Consider the following 17,051-nt stretch of genomic DNA (forward strand, 5'->3'; position numbering starts at 1 on the left):
ACTCAACGACAACGTACTCGCGCGTGATGCAGCGCAACTCCAAAATGGCGTCATGCTATTGACGGCTTCGGCTTTGGATCGTTTTGTATCTGCACAAGTGAGCAAAACAGTTGCGCTAGTTTCGGTTTTGTTTCCTCGCGTTGAAATAAAAACTGTTTTGCTCACTGATAATTTTACGTCACTTAAGTAATGTTCACGGATGAAACAGCCATGAATTTAACACGCGTGTTGAAATACCCGCTACGTTCACTTGGCAGAAGTGTTATAGCGCCATTTCAAGTTTCGGAGACGCTTTGAAGGACGAGGCAGCAGAAGCGTTCTGTCCGCTCTGTTCGCGCCCTTCATCACGCCGACGCTGTGACAGCGAGTTTCCCCGGTCATTAAGTGAGATCTGTTCATGTTTGCACGTGCGGGCGCGACCCCGTGCTTGCTAATTTACGGAGTAAGCGATTGTTTACTACAGTTTATTCAGGCGATGAAACTACGAACCTTGGTTCGTGCAGTTGTTGGTGCAGTGGCTCATGCAGCATTGGGGGGAAACTGCTACATTTTCGTTTTTACATTTCTAGGGGGTTCAAAAGCAGTGCTGCGTACGCTAATATTTGTTTCTGGTCGCGGAACGCAACGCACTGCGGTAGCCCAGCGGCTTTGGTGTTGCGCTGCTGAGCTCGAGGGCACGGGTCCAATCACAACCGCAGCAGTCGCATTCTAATGGGGGCAGAATGCGAAAACGCGCGTATACTGTGCATTCCATGCACGTTAAATAACTCGAGCTGCTGAAAATAAATCTGCAGTTTTCCATTACCGTGCGCCTCATAACAACATCTTGATTTTGGAACCTAAATCCTCAACATTTAATTTTACGTAGCGCAATTACATTTACAATCGACACTGTTGAGTCTCTTTAGTAGCCAATGCTTTCTTTAAGATTTACTTATGGACGGAATCCAGTGTGACAAATCCGGTTCTTCCTCAGCATAGGAAGCCAGCTATCGCTTAAGCGTGTGAGATATTAACAAACGTGTTCAAGGAAAATTGATATTTAGAGTTCGATGTAATTGCAGAACATGACAAGGACGAAAGAATGATACACCGCATTACAACCAGGACAGGAACCCGAGGGACTGCCTAAAACAGAAGACGTTATCTGGTATTTCTTCTCCAGCATTTTAATCTTTCTCTAACCAGACTCATCTCGAATATCAGAGGAGTCGCGATCTTCCACGATGACTCTTCGCGTGCTATTAAGAGTCAAACGACCCATACACAAATGTTGACTCTTGTTTTGTGACTCTACCCGCGCGAAAATGGGTCTTCGTAAGAAAAAAGAGAGTCAAGTTGCCATGACTCACTTTTTACTCTCTTTTTTCTTAGAGTGTAGAGTAGTTGGCAGGGGCTATCTCAACATCTTTAATATCAGCTGTTAGCCAAGTTTCTGTTAGTGTTAGAAAGTCAGGTTCATATGCAAGAATCAAGGCTGAAATGTAGCAGGTACACGCGCTGTTTTCTTTTCTGCGCGAAATAACATATGGTGCTGCAGTGACAACTTCTAATAAGCGCATTTGAACATCTGCTGTCAGACTGTAAGGCTTCGCAGCCAATACAGATGCGGCATCGTGAAAAATATGGCTCACAAGTAATGAAAATATCTCAATAAAGTTTCAATTACCGATTTTAGAGGCACTATTGCATTTCCGAAATTGAAACCCCACAGCCTTGTGTCGCCCAATAACTTCACAAAAATCGTCGTGGGTACTACGGCGTGCGGTATTTTGGCTGTGGTAAGCCCTGCACCCAAACTAAAAAAATAGCGTGTCAGTGAGGCTGATCTCCCCTCCCTATTAGAAAACGCCACCTGCTTCCCTGCTGCATTGGCGCCAACGCTACGACAATTACGAGTTCATTTCATTCTGGTCCATAAACGTTTCTTTTTTATTTGCTGCTATTGACAAACGTGATCATCAGAGCGGCGGTACTGCCAAAAGATTGGGAACGGAATAGAGGCCGCTTCGTGTGGATTACTGGCGCCACCGTGCGAAAAGAAAAAAAAAAACGAGGACACCGTGATAAAGTCCGTGCCAGCGGATATTTGCGCTGCGGTTGGTATGCACTCGCAATATAGAGCATGGAGATATCGACGTCACTGGTGCGCTATGTCATATTTCTTTGGTACTGTCATACTGGACCGCCCGCAGTGCCAAAATACTGCAAGCTCCAGCACCCAAGAAAATATTGTAAAGAGAAAAAGCTTTTGTTTGAGCTCATAATATGAACTTGGGCCAATTACTAGCTTGCTAAGTTTCCTCTGTAGTTCATAATTAAGCAGTTATATGATGTATTCGTATGACTTATCTGTCATATTTTGCACGATATCGAGTTTCAGGTGGTTACAAAGACACATAACCTGATAGAATGTCGCAGAATGACCTCACAAAATTAACTATTTTATAAAATTCTGTGCAGCCGAAACAACACACCGTATTTGCGACATGAAGTCGTACAGCAACAAAATGGTAAAGAGACCGCTAGCTATTACTAGGATACAGTGTTCGTATTCAACACCTCGAAAGTGTTAAAAAAGTAATGCAAACGACACAAAACTGATAAATGGAAAACTGTACATATACTGATGACACAAAAGCATTTCGCGAATAAAATTTTTTAGCCCATACTTTCACGCAATTATTACGTAGGGTGTTGATAAAGCTACATCCGACAATTCTGCGGCACTATTCATCAGGTGCATGAGCTCGGGATGCTGGTTACCGGAGCATTCTTTACTACTTCAAGGCGGCGGAACGAGGGGCGTCTTCAGACATATATGACATCCCCCCCCCCTCCGAAATGGCACCTGGGGCCCACGTACCCCCGCCAACACCCACCCCCGTTACTACGCCACTGCATATACACTGCAGTCGAAGTAGATCACTGATCTCCCTTGACCAAATGGTAGATTAAACTCCCTAAGCGGAAGGGTGACCCTGTGACGCCGAGTGCCACTCCCTCGAGATAGAGCACGGAGTTAAAGTTAGTTTGCTGGCACCCGTCTTACTGTGTGTGTGTGTGGGGGGGGAGTATTAGGCACCTCGCTAATCAGCCAGGCTTGCAGAAGGCAAAAATATCTCAACTATATGAATGTGTTGTACCGCGTTGTCTGTATTGTCGCGCAGCACCGACGGAGAAGCAGCCAGTGAGTTGAAGTGCATGATAAGGAGTCTTTAGGTGTTATATGGTTTCGATGGCGGATAATAATAATTCGACGCAGATGAATAAAGCGTTAAAGAGATATAAGAGCGCAAAATGGCGGAAGCAATTTTCATAGGGATGATAAGGATCGGATCAATTTCCGTTATGCTTGTAGGAAGAATCATTCAGGGTCCTATCATATTCGAGAAAATTGATAAAGACAGGTGAGGGTTTATAAGTGTCGGGTCAATTCCGAGAAGGTTGATAACGACCAATAAGGGTGGATAAAGGTCGGACCCAATTAAATCAGGATGCTAAGAACAAATAAGCTATGATAAGAGTTTATACTGTTCGGATCAAGAGCGAAAAGAAATTACAAGGCAAACGAAGGATACATTAAACTAACCATCTGCTGCTTCGACAATCACGGAAACCAACATACTTCGCGTCGCACGCGCGCAGATGAGCAATTGGCACATCGCTTGAGGCTCATTCTCACCGGCGACTGACAGCGGTCGCGCGACCAATTTGGGGCCAGTGCTCGCTGCTAGATTTTGAGTCGTGCAAACGTGGTGGCAAACCTACTAAACCGAAAGCTATATTAGCAGGTGTTTTCATCGGGCGTCCTCCTGCGTCATACAAAATACAAATCCCGCCCCACCATGGCAGACTACAGGAATTTAAATGGTGTCTTGCCTCCGGATGTTGGGGTACAGCAGTTGCAGCAACGCGTCGAATGTACGTGGTGGCATTGGCAGAAAGCTAAACAGCAGTAAAGATGCACCAAAATAACGCACCGATTCCCATGCACCGCGAACTAGAAATTGCGACCTACTCTCCATAACACTCCTCGTCATGGGCGCGGAGTGCGGGCAGGAGGTGGCTTGCACGGTACATAAGCACCGTCCCGACGCCTCCCTCTTCGTTCGAATCAAAATTCATGGCTGTTGCCGGAACCCGAAAGAAGCGAACTGCGAGCTGACTGCGTAGATCCTTAGAGTTCTCGCAGAGAACGATAATCTCGGGGAATGCGACCTGGAGGTCGCGCTCAGCCCGGCTTGTCGGTGAGAGCTTCGGTAGGCTTCAGTCGCTTTCCCGGTAGCAACTTGCAAATGGTCGCGGGACCTCCTCAAGTTATCGGTGTGATTGAGCCTTTACGCATACTTAGAAAACTCCGGTGGAATTTCTGCCCAATCTTATTACTAGAGTGTGACAGATAACTGTAATGTTTGGTGCTGTAATTTTCTTTCTCTTTGTCAACTGTCTGTCTGAATCTAGCTGCAACATATCCAGGCTGCTTCTATAGATATGTTCGCGTTCACAGTCAGCATTCCGCGAGGGTGAATAAGTACCACCTTTAGCTGACTGCATGCTGGATCTATTTTTTTCATAATTGCCACTTATCAAATGACACAAATTAAGTGAATTTGCTTGATAAACTAGCCCTACCTGTTCATTAATGCGAAGGCGTCAAATGGCGCATTGAGCGGGGAAGCCGGGGTGTGTCATCTGGAGCAAAGAAGCGGCACCTAAATTCCCATTGCCTGCAATACCACGTCACGAGCTATTACTCAAGGACGCAGAGGAAAGAGCATACCGTTTCGCTTGTAAGCGAACGGCCAGCTACTTTAGAAGCGGAAGCGTTGCTAGTGCTCTAATTTTTCACTCAGTAGTGCTCTACTTTTTCACTCACTTTTTCGCTATGTTGGGCGCGCGTGCGCGCCCAAAATAGCGGGACAGCACAGCACCGGAGAAAGAGGATCCGTCCGGTGTTCAGGAAACACGGCCATCTAAGGGACAGCATGTGTCAGCCATCTCGCGCCGCCACGAAAACAAGACAGTCGTTCATGATTCCTTGGGTATAACAAAAATCCTCCACGGTAAGTGAAATCTAACTTACGTGCATATTGTGCGTATATGACATGCTATCACCAGGCCGTCGTCGTGACGTTTAGCTCCCGCGATGGACAACGTCTCTCGACGTCAATCGAAAAAGGCAGTCGTCGCCTTTCCTGCGGGTGATAGTACCACTTGCCACTATCCGCAAGAGCTTTGAAAATCTCAAACACTGCCAGAACCTTGATATGTTGAATAAGACCAGAGACGCGAGGGCGCGTCACAATGTTTGTTAACCACTGTCTGATGCTGAGCCTATGCCGGTTGCGCTGAGCATGCGTTTTGTGTTTGAATTTATTGGGTTTCGCAGTCTACTGTGCACGGAACGTTGTTGAAAGACGGAGTCAGATAACATAAGGCGTCATTTTGCTCGCGGCACACCTTCATTATAATAAGGCGTGCACTTGATGGTGTTTTTCGCGGTAATCTGCGACCACTGAAGTTACGTGCAGCGCCAGTGGCAGTTAGAAACTTGTCGCAGGCATTCAGCTGCATGCTGTGTAAGGTCAGTTTGGCGCGTAATATTAAACTTACTGAAAACGTATTAAGAATTCATATTTTGCGTTGAACATGATCTAGCTGCTCTTGCTGATGTATTTCGAATGGTGGGATTATATGTCAGATGTTATGTCTGTTGCGCTTTTCGAGAACGGTGCGAACGTGAAAGGGCGCTCATGTGTACAAACTCGTTGACTTGTCAAGAGGCGAGCTCTGCGATTCAATTGAACGGCTACTTTTTAGGGATTATAGAAGCAGTAGCGTTTTGCATACGTTTACTGTTTTGGACATGCCTGCGGATTTTCTCATTTACGTTGTCACTTCAGAGTCAAGTCGTACGAGCAGTTATATCACCGTTCCTCTGCGGCTCACAAGCGTAATCTGCGCATTTTGCTATTGCGTGGCAGATAAACATGTGTTTAACGTTCGAATATATTCAGTGGAGAAATAAAGTGTCAAAATAAAACGTTGGCTTCTGTGTTACCAGTCGTCTGTCATGCCGAAAACAATGGCCTAACTGCAATTTTTACATGGCTTCAAGAATATAAAGTGATAGATTTCAAATTGGAGCGTGAGTCTTGTCTGGCAAAAATGAACTCCATTGCGTACCTCATCAGTGAATAAATGTCCATGTCTTTTACTAAGCATTGATACAGGCTGCACTGAACTGTTTCTTGTCTCTCTTGAGAAGTGCGTAAGCTTGCCATACCAAGCCTTGTTGACAATACTTATATGCACACACAGTAATATTAATTGAAATGGAGGACTGTATTTGAATCTCTCTTGAGCATCATGTTTGCAGATATGATCCTCAACTTATTTGCTTACGCAATGATGTGACCAGTGATGGTGTGGCGGGCACACTGGCCACGTGCGTAGGATACGTCACAAGCGGTGCTCGTCATATCATAAGAAGCCAATAAACAGTGACACCAAGGGCAACACAAGGGAAATTACTTGTGCTTAATAAACGGAATAAATAAAACGATGAACTTGTCTTTAATAAACGATAAATAATTGGAAATGAAAGTGGATGCAAAAACAACTTGCGGCAGATGGGTAACCATCCCACAACCTTCGCATTTCGCGTGGGATGCTCTACCAGTTGAGCTACCGCGGCGCCGTTTCCCCATCCACTTTCTTGTGTATTTTTGTTTCCTCGTAGAACCCTGGGAGTGTTATACAGCGCCACAACTCACAGACGTTGGCGGCGGATGTAGAACGTGATCTTTTTGGGTGAAGACAACTGGTCAACAAACCCACACATGCTACCAGAAGGCATCATCGTTGCCGGATTCGAGACCCTCGTTTAACAAACAAGAAGAAAGGGGGTTAACTGAGAGGCTCGATATTTATGAGTCATACCATAAGAAGCCAGTAAACACTGACACCAAGGACAACGTAGGGGAAATTACTTGTGTTTAATAAACGAAATAAGGAAACGATAAATTAGTGCACATGAAAGTGGATGAAAAAAACTACTTGCCGCCGGTGGGGAAGGAAACCAGAATCTTCCCATGCCAAGGTTGTGGCATCATTCACCACCTGCGGCATATGCCTTTGTACGCCTTTGTACCGCTTTAAGACTTGGCAGGATATTGCTGCACAACCACGACATGACCGGCGCTTAGAAACAAGACGTTTCAGGCCATGGATGAATTACTTTATGTGCAATATTATAACCAAAACTAGAACTGCGGTCTCAATTGAGAATGGACGCATTTTTAAATGCGCTATACTATCAGTCACGAACATGAGTACCTTGCACAGAGCGTCATAAAATGAGATGCTGTTTTAGAAGATGACACGAAAAAAAGATTTCTTGGACAATTTATCCCCGTTACCAGCCTCATGCATAGCAGCTCACGTCGTAACCTCTGCCATATAAGCTTATGCGTTTTGTGTTATAAATACGTTTGCTGACAAGTAATGTGGTGCACGCTTCTCTTCGATCGTATTGTTATTACCTTGTGAGTTTGCGAATGGTTAGTTCTGTGTAAGTTACCACTGTATACTTTATATTTGAAGAGATAGAGCCAATGGAAAATATGAGATATTTATACAGTGCATTAGTGATGGAACTTAAGAGAATATAGGTATGTTTTATTGCAAGATATGTTGTAATGTCCATGGGAATCATTGTAATATGATTTTGGGTGTGTGTCACTGTTTCTTGAAAAATGATTAAGTTTCTCTTGTTACTGATCAATAAAGATTTTGACCTTTTAAAAAATCAAATATTTCATTTGAGTTACTCCGCGACTACAGAATAAATCCAATTCGCCAAATATAAGTGCAGGAGCTGCTTATTAAGGAATCAAATATTCCCTCATGTAACTATTGCGAATATCTTCTGACGGGACCGTGGCTCTACATCATGAGTGCTTCCACACTATTCTGAAGAGTACTAGCACTGTGTTCTGAAGGGGTAGAATCTCTCTATTAAAAGGACTACCAGCGCTCTGCAAGGGGGGGGGGGGGGGGGGAGTAGTCACACTCGATTTGCAGGAGCGCAAGCACGTGGTATGGGGGAGTACGAATACTCTTCAGGGGAGTACAATTGTTCTTGTGGGGAGAGAGTATTGGCACACTGCGGAAGACTACTAGCACTCATTAGCGGTGGAGTACTCAAATTCTGTGGGTGGAGTAACTCTGCTATCTCTCATAAGGGATCGACCTACTCTGTAAAAGGGAGTTAAATATGGGACAAGCCTACACTCCCTCAAAGAGAGTTCCCCGAACTCTCTGTTTTTAGAGTGAATGACATCGCGCCCCTGGACGGTTCTTCATCATCTGGCCCTTTATTTCGTGACCCACTTCGAACCGTACTTTTCAGCCACCTTCTTGCGTAATTAGTCGGCGCCGAGACCGTGCTCCGCCAGCTGCGGAGGTTGGATGTTACGAGACACCTCCTTGGACTGACTAAGACGACGACGATCGCCGGCACGTTGAGCGTGTTCAGCAATCTTGGCCATTTTCGTTAGTCTATACTTATCAAACGTGGTTCGCTTTCGTCAATTTTACGCCCCATAACAATGTAAATATTAAAGACATTTGAAAGCGGGCAACAAAACAACTTACCGTGAGACTGCGACTTTTTTCTTTGGTATTTGTGCAAGTCTACATGATTAGGTCTAATAATAGTAGCTAATACCAGTTGCTAATATGCAACATACTTTCCACCGAAATCGTTTTGTTCTACGTGTACGTAGGTGCAGCAGACCGAGGAAAACACTAATAATAACTGTAATATCTCGTGGTATCTCTTACATGAGCAAAAATAAGAAAATGTGACGGGACATTCTGGCATTCTTAGGACATTTCACACATTCTGATCTCTATATGTCTTTTTTGCCTGTCTGTTTAACTGTTCTGCGGTTAGACAGCGGTTTTGGTCTATTTAGGAGATCATTAGTTTGCTGATCTGTGGGATACCGGTTCGACACCAATCGTCCGACCAAGTTGGGTCACTGGTTATGTGACACTGGGTAGGGCGCGCTCTTCAGAACCTCTTTGACGTGAACTTGTGTTACTAGGTGGAACGAGAGAGAGCGATAACTTGTTCGAAGACAGGCAAAGAAGTTGTCCTGAATTAGTGTGCTTTGGGCTGATAATCTGCACAGGGAAAAAGGAAAGGAGAGAAAATGAATTGTGGCAGAACCCATCTCACGACAACTGTCGATGGCATTGGGTTCAGAATTAAAACAATATAGCACCGCAGCGTATTGTCACCGTCGAAACGAGTAAGGTATGGGCTTGTGCCGCAGCGGGATTCCTGATTTGCACTTCCCTAAGAAAATTTCTTGCATTCTAGCGGCACTGCCGCGAAGCCTGCACATGACGTCTAAAATGTAAGACGCGCCATTGCGCGAGAACGCTGAGAAACACGTCATTCGGCCTTCGGACTTCCTTCTTGCGCTTCTTTCTGCACACTGCGTCATCTAGTGGCACGGCACAGAAGACCGCGCCTGTCCTCCGAGGCGAGAAGCGTGGTGCGCCGTGGGATATGTTTCGTCGCTTGCCGCACACTCAGCGGCACAAACTCAGCTGGCCACGTTGGCGCGAGGTTCACTGAAGGTATGGCTCATACCTAATCGATTCAAGGCGCAGCTCGTTGAAGCGTGGGCATGAAAGGCGTCCATTAAAAAGCAGCAGATACCCAGTGCACTGGTGGCGCAGGCTGTTACCACTACGACAAGACGTTAACAGGACAACGACGGGATGACGTATACGGCATGATTACGATTGAATGACGACGGTGAAGCATGGAGATTGCATTACGAGCCGGCGTGACCCTAACGGAACAGTGGTTGGGTCAAGACGATTAATTCACGACGACGCAAAGATAGTCGAAGGACTGACGATGAGAAAGTTGCAGCAATGGAGTGATGAAGAAAGCACCGCAATGACGAGAGTAGAATTGAGGCAGCCAAATGAGGATCGTGTTGCGACGACATCAGAATGTAGGAAAAGAACTGACGAAAATGGAGTATATCAGGTTGGGTAGACACCAGCGCTTAGTTTCATCAGCAGCCGCCCGAGAAGCGCCTCAGTTTGCATTATGTCATCTACAGGTTTGCACAATTTCCGAGACTTACCCACAGTGCAAGAGATTCAACGAAAGGTTGGAGAAGCAAATCAAGCGTTCCTTTGGTGATATTTGCGATCTGTAACTGAAGTTTGTGTACTCCACTACTTTCTCAAGAGTAAACTAACGGATCGCAAGCAGTACCACTTCATAGACGTGTTAATTATAAAATAGTCCATGTCACGAAGGCTGGTAAGCTAATCGTCGCATATAACGGTTGACGGACGGGGACTACGAACGAAAAAACACAGTACGTGGAATGCGGGTCCGCGCGGCAACCCTGCAAAGGTGCGCTTTCGTGCGCCAAGGTCACAGCGCTCCTTTTTTAGAGCTCAGGTAGTTTAGTGTGCTTCCATCAATTCATCTAGTACAATGCTCTTGCCATGCTAGACTCACCCCCCCTTTTATCAAGATCTATAATGGCGCACTTACTACGAGCGCTTATTGAAACCACAAGGAAAGATGCGTGTTCGCCTTTCGTTGTCGGGCGCAACAAACTCAAGCTCGATTTTAGCGGCTAGAGGGTGCATAGTGATAATAATTGGGCCCAAGCAGGCAGGTAATTCTGACAATGTTTTTATCAAGCTGTATGGCTGCATGGGCATAGAATTATACAGTCACATTTTGTTCTTGTTTTTGAACCTGCAGACACATCAGAGTCTTGCAATTACGGCGATGTTTTTGCGCAATCGGTGTAAGGTTGTGTGACTGACTGTTGCCGTACCACTGCGTGGTGAAATTTCTCTCCGATTACTTCGGGTTTCTATTTTTTTTTTTTTTACCTACAGTGTTATGAAAAAATTGACTTTTGGATTGATGATGATGTGTTGTGTTTTGTGGCGCAAGGGCCAGGTTTGGCCAAAGAGCGCCAAGACTTTTGGATTAGTGCACTTCCATGTAAGGCAGTATTGTCGTAGCGTACATTTTTCTCGCAAAGGAAACAAAATGTTTCACTCAATAAAAACGCGACGTGAGTTATGGCCTACTCCCAAACGAATAGTCGGTACGGATTGACGTGAGCATACGATGACATGATTGACTTGCTGTGCGGCAATGTTGTGTTAAGGGTGCTCACACTTGAACAGTATTCGTGATATCTTAGTCTTGAAGTTAGGATTTTGTCAAATGTATGACAAATATATATTTGTAAACTTTCGAAGAGCTCTTACTTACACCTTTAATTTCAACATCGCATTGACAACAGCATTTGTATTGAAGCTATTCAGGATGCACAAGGGTTTGCTGTTTAAAAATGTAATCTCATAAACTCCACCCGAAAATTGATCGTAACGCAAACTGCCTGAAGTTGTCACTTCTTCTTCTTGCTTAGGAAATAATTGATAGACTCTTACACTACACAAGCACAAGAGGCGAAACAAGTAAGGTAAGCAAGATAGCACGTTGGGCAAGTTAGTTAGGATTCATCGTACATTTGCTAACAGCGCAGAGGGACAGCGACGAAAGCAAGAAGCACGACAACGCGGAGGCTGACTCACAACTTATATATAATTTATGAGGCAGTTCATACACATATATCAGAACCTTAGTCCAAAAACACCGGTACAAGTACGGTAGATGTACTGTTTTGGGCAAAAAAGGAAGGTAGGATACATCTGTTTTAGAGTTCACAAAACGCTACCAAATAATCAGGCTAAGAGCAGATGTACAGTGAATCATGCTAAAAAATAGATTCCATGGACAAAAGGACGTGTGTATGTCGTCCCACTGAAATGTGGTAAGGAATACGTTGGACAAACGAAGCGCTGCGGTACTGGTCCTCCTAGGCTGCATGAATTACCATTGCAAAAACTGCACTGCTACATCTTGCTCTGCATTGCGAATCATGTGGTTGTGTCCCTATCTCTAAAGAAACTTCAGTTATATTCAAACACACAAGGCTTATGGCAAATGAAAAGCAGAAGCATACAACATAAAGATTACGGAAAGGGTGGATGAGCATGCATAAGTGAACCGTCGGTCATTATTCAAGAGAAATAATTCCGTTAATTATATCAATAATAATAATTACATGGAAGCGTGTCAATGTCCTGTGAATGTAAAGGTTTTTGTACTTCGGTTCCTATATATGTGTGTGAACTTCCTGAATAAAATATCATTTATAAGTAAGCGCCCGTGTTTTCATGTTAGCAGCGTTACATTTTGTGACAATGGGAGTGAAGGCCTCAGTTGTTTCTGGGACACGTATAATTGGCGAACGTTTTTGTGAGAAACTGTCGCAGCTAGTCCTATTCGAATGCACTGATTCACGAGAGAGCTTCTACGTGACCAGGTATCCACTTAAGTTGCTTAAAAATTTCTACACGCCAACCACGCCCATTGGCTATGGCGCAGCACTGCTGAGCTCGAAGTCACGTGTTCCATCTCGTATGCGTTGGAAGCATTTCTATGCGGACGAAATGCCAAAATGCTGCTGTGCTCAGCTTTCGCTGCAGATATGGTGCAGGCTGATGTGCTTAGCTTTTGGGAAGGCAAGTGGTCAAAATTATTCCGGAGTCCACCACGACCGCACGCCTAAGAATAGAGCCTTTGCTTTGGCGAATAATGTTTCAGATCTTTTTTGTTGTTGATGATGAAATTTGTTAGAGTGCGAAAGACTGACGTCATGTCGTCATGCCTTAGTTGCGGGGCAAAATGCAGATACGCAGAATTATTCTGAAATAAAAGGCTCACGGCATTCAGTAGTAAACGGGCGTCAGGTAAAATTTAGGATATTTAATTACGAGTTCACACAGGGTCCTTTCTCTTCTGTGCTTTTCAGAAAAACAAGCAACAAACAACATTTTGAAAGTTTTGTTAGCAGAACATGGCACGAAAATTGTGGACTGGGTTATGACATAGCTGTGTTTGTCATTTGTCTGTTTAAAGTAAGTCGTAAAATATCTCCTTATTTCCGATAACACTAAACGAACATTCTACGGCGGAATATTCTTTTTGCATCATAAATCCCAGAAATCCATCTTTTGTTTCCTCTCATTACATCAGATGCCTCGGGTAGATTGGGTGAGGCAACAAACGCGGGTAAACGACATCTTAGTTGAAATCAAGAAAAAGAAATGGGCATGGGCCGGACATGTAATGAGGAGGGAAGATAACCGATGGTCACTAAGAGCTACGGACTGGATTCCAAGAGAAGGGAAGCGTAGCAGGGGGCGGCAGAAAGTTAGGTGGGCAGATGACATTAAGACGTTTGCAGGGACAACATGGCCACAATTAGTACATGACCGGGGTAGTTGGAGAAGTATGGGAGAGGCCTTTGCCCTGCAGTGGGCGTAACTAGGCTGATGATGATGATGATGACCTTAGTAACTTGCGATTCGCTGATGATATTGCCTTGCTTAGTAACTCAGGGGACAAATTGCAATTCATGCTAACTGACCCGGAGAGGCCAAGCATAAGGGTGGGTCTAAATATTATTCTGCAGAAAACTAAAGTAATGTCTAACAGTCTCGGAAAAGAACAGCGGTTTACAATAGGTAGCGAGGCACTGGAAGTGGTAAGGGAATACATCTACTTAGGGCAGGTAATGAGCTCTGATCCGGATCATGAGATTGAAATAATAAGAAGAATAAGCATGGGCTGGCGTTCGTTCGGCAGGCATTCTCAGATCATGAACAGCAGGTTGCCATTCTCCCTCCAGAGAAAAGTGTATAACAGCTGTATCTTGCCAGTACTCACGTACGGGGCAGAAACCTGGAGGCTTACGAAAAGGGTTCTACTAAAATTGAGGACGACGCAACGAGCAATGGAAAGAAGAATGATGGGCATTCGGTGCACACGCTCGGTTGGGTTCACGCAATAATTCATGAACATATCGGTTATGGGCTCTTGTGTGCGCAATGTGAGCCCAAGATTCTGAACCACCGCCAGAATACGAAGAGGTTTGGCACAACCTTGACTCATCTGATCCAGTATCACATTGAGGGGGATGACTTCTGTCTGCAATTGTGACCTGGGACGAATCCTGGTGCCACTACTACGAGCCTGAAACACGACGGAAAAGCTTACAGAGGAAACACTTGAATTCACTTCCCAAAGAGAGCAAAGACCATCATTTCCGCCAGAAAGGTGTTGACTTCTTTTTCGATCATCAGGGACCATTACTTACCGAATTTGCTAAAACTGGATAGTATATAAATTGTTTCGAGTATTGTGGAACGCCAGATCGGCTGCGTGTCGCAGTCAAGAACAAATGACGTGGAAAATTGAGGAATGGGGTGATCTTGCTCCAGAACAATGCCCGTCCCCACGTCGCTGATGTCGTTAACACAAAACTGGTAAAGTTGGCGTGCGAAACGCTGCAGCATCCGCCATACAGCCCAGACCTGTCGCCTTGCAACTTTCACATTTTCGGGCATTTGAAGAAACAGCTCAAGGGAACCAGATTTGTGTCGGACGATGACATGAAAAAGTCACTGACTTTTTGAACCAGCAACCCAAGGAGTTTTATGAGACGGGAATCACGTGACTCGTTAGTTAGTGGGACAAATGTCTAAATGCTCATGGAGACTACTTTTAAATAAAAGATCCCGTTTGTCATACATTCGCATTGGCTCACTTTAATTTCACTCGTCCTCATATATTTTGCAGAACTCCTTCTTTTTATATGTACTCTCTCTTGCAACTATAGTTTCGGTGCAATTACTCACAATACATGACCAGTGACAGCTGCTCCTGCGCAATGCATTAGAACAAACGATATCGTCATTGAGGTTTTGCCTTGGCCGTTGCACGCATAACTTAATTCTAACAACCACCCATGATTTTCTCTCTGATGTTACTTGCTATCCTGGAATTAGTGACCACTTACTGCTTAACTTTCACATCGAAAGAATCGTGCCAAAGCCGTCAAAGCAATGCAAAACTATTATTGACTACAAAGAGCTAATTTTGACGCAATCAATACTGAACTTCATCCGTTCATAGACGACGTCTTGCATTACTTCGACAATAACTCAGTACAATCTAATTGGGACACATTAGAAACTAAAGCGCACGAACTAATCAAAAAATACATTCCAAAGCGAGTCATCACCACCTATTCTCAGGCACTATGGTATAACATCCATTTAAAACGACTATCCAACAAGAAAAAACGTTTTTATCGCGCATCGAGGCTTTCACCTTCCAGATTTATGTTCGCATGCGTACAAGACTGCATCTGACGCTTATCTTGAAGCCATCAGAAACGCCAGAAAAAACTTTTTATCTACTGTGCTTCCGTCAATGCTTGCCTCTAACGTAAAGAAATTTCGTCGCACCATTAACCCTCCGCCTCACGACACTATCACCCGCCGTGGTTGCTCAGTGGATATGGTGTTGGGCTGCTGAGCACGAGGTCGCGGGATCGAATCCCGGCCACGGCGGCCGCATCTCGATGGGGGCAAAATGCGAAAACACCCGTGTACTTAGATTTAGGTGCACGTTAAAGAACCCCAGGTGGTCGAAATTTCCGGAGTCCTCCACTATGGCGTGCCTCATAATCAGAAAGTGGTTTTGGCACGTAAAACCCAATGATTTAATTTTTTTTTTCACGACACTATCACCTTACATGATTCTTCTGACGAACCCGTACTCAACAATCTTTGTGCGACCCTTCTTAATCAAACATTTGTAAAAAATTTTTCCTCTGCTTCATCAAATGAATTGCCCCCGACACAAGCGTTCAGTTACGTAGCTATGCCGTCAGTACAAATGGACGCATCTGGTGCCGCTAAGCTTATCGACGGGTTAAATGACTCATCTCCTGGGTTCGAAGGTATTAACACCAAATTTTTGAAAAACACTGGGGCCTGCTGCTCTAGTATATTAACAAAAATATTCCAACAATATTTGGACACGGGTACGCTCCCCCAAAAAATGGAAAATAGGCAAGTTGATTTCAATCTTTAAATGAGGCAATAAAAGCTTTCCTTCTAATTATCGCCATATTTCTCTCACCAGTAACTGTTGCAAAATACTAGAACCTGTAACCTACAGTAACTTTGTTACATTTCTGGAATCAAACTCATTTATTGGTGCGGCTTAACACAGCTTTCGCAAAACATATTCATGTGAAACGCCACTTATATGTTTTACTCACACATTGAACCAAATCTTAGATCCATCACCTCATGTCGATTGCATATTCTTAGATTTTACAAAAGCGTTTGACGAGGTGTCACATAGAGTACTGCTTCATAATCTGAATCAAGTACATTTGGACACTAGTTTGTTAAAATGGATTGAATTTTTTCTTACATATCGTTCGTAGTTAGTTGTCGCGAATCAGTGCTGCTCTGCTTTTAGCCACGTATCTTGAGGCGTTCCGCAGGAATCGGTTCTTGGACCGTTTTTGTTTCTTATCTATATAAATGACTTGGCGTCTCTCTTAAAATCTAACGTTCTCTTATTTGCTGACGACTGTGTTATTTTTTGCGAAATAAGAACTGCTAAAGACACTACACTCTTACAGTCCAGTCTTGATGCTGTTGCTACCTGCTGCAAAGCATGGTTAATGGAACGTAACACTAGGAAATGTAAAACAATGCATATTTCTAGCACTAAGACCTCCACATCTCCTTTTTACCTTAGCAATGTTTAATTAGAATCAGTCACCTCGTACAAATACCTTGGTATTCACAGTACCACTAACTTCGCAAACCGCATGTTAGGTTACTTACGTCGTCACTTCCTTAGAGCGCGATCGTCACCTAAACTGTTGTCGAACGAAACATTAGCACGTTCCTAGCTAGAGTACGCAGGCTCGATATGGTATCCAAGTCAGGATAAACTTGTAACAGCACTAGAACTGGCTCAAAGTAACTCCGTTAGGCTTATTCTGTGTAACTACAATCGAAACGGTAGTGTTACTACCATGAAGTCT

This window comes from Dermacentor andersoni, chromosome 8, assembly GCF_023375885.2.
Source record: "Dermacentor andersoni chromosome 8, qqDerAnde1_hic_scaffold, whole genome shotgun sequence".
In the NCBI taxonomy this organism is placed as follows: Eukaryota; Metazoa; Arthropoda; class Arachnida; order Ixodida; family Ixodidae; genus Dermacentor; species Dermacentor andersoni.